Here is a 1,193-nt window from a genome sequence, read left to right on the forward strand (position 1 = left end):
CCGTTCAAGCTTATTCCATTACCTAAGCTATGCTAAGTATTTGTTAAAGGCTGTCAACTCAGGTTTGAAAAGCAGATTCCACCTTCCAAAACTTAAATTTAGCTTAATATCTTGTCATCTATATTAGTACCTGTTTCGTTCCTTTTTTGGAACATCTTCAGCTAAGACAAAAAAAGTATATATTATGAAAATTGACACAAATAGATAAAACATTAGATGAATAAAAAACATAGCTTAAAAAGTGCCACTGATAAAAATGGGATAAAAACCACTTATAAAAAGGTTATAGTGATGTTCAATCCACGAATTACATGTACAAGTAAGGGGTGTTTATTGCGTGTCATCTTATTTCATTTGCTTCAAGGAAAACAAATATTGCTAATGCTGGCATGTGGATTAGTAACACTTATGGCGAATAAAAAATGTTTGAGAAGTAAAACTGGAGTCTAGGGTAGATGAGTTTGTTCGAGTCTGTTTGCGCACTCTTCCAGCATGCCTTAAAATGGTAATGACATCTTCCGGAAGAGTGATCCACAGGCTGAAAGATTACATGAACAGACAGTACATGAAAAAGTTCTGGCCACATTATGTCTGAGCGTGAAGAGTACTGCCGCTGTGTCCAGAAGGAATAGTCAAATTCTGGGAAGTCTAGTCCAAATGTCACCACCACTTCTAAACAGCAGCTTACAGATCAGCTGCTGGTCACACACACACAGCCAGCAGACAGCACACATGGAGCAAGTAATACAGAACCTACGGGGAGACTACCAACCAATTTACTATCTAAGATAAAACTACAACAGAAGCCTAACTTCAACAAGGCTTCAAGGAGTTCCTTCTGGTCCATATAGATAATCCTATCAGAACTGAAGTCAACAATGAAAATTTACTTCTCAAAAATTTATTATTCGTCATTAGTGTTGCTAATCCACATGACAGTGTTAGCAAGATTTGTTTTTCTCCAAGCAACTGAATATTTTTAAGCTATGTTTTTTATTCATCTAATGTTTTATCTGTTTGAGTCAATTTTCGTAATGTACACATTTTTGTCTTAGCTGAAGATGTTCCAAAAACGGAATGAAAAGTGAACTAATATAGACGACATGATATTAAGCTAAACATATGTATTAATTGCATAGGTTAGCCAATAAATTTAAGTATTGGAAGGTGGAATCTTCTTTACAAACCTGAGT

The sequence above is a fragment of the Anabrus simplex genome, chromosome 14, assembly GCF_040414725.1.
Source record: "Anabrus simplex isolate iqAnaSimp1 chromosome 14, ASM4041472v1, whole genome shotgun sequence".
In the NCBI taxonomy this organism is placed as follows: domain Eukaryota; kingdom Metazoa; phylum Arthropoda; class Insecta; order Orthoptera; family Tettigoniidae; genus Anabrus; species Anabrus simplex.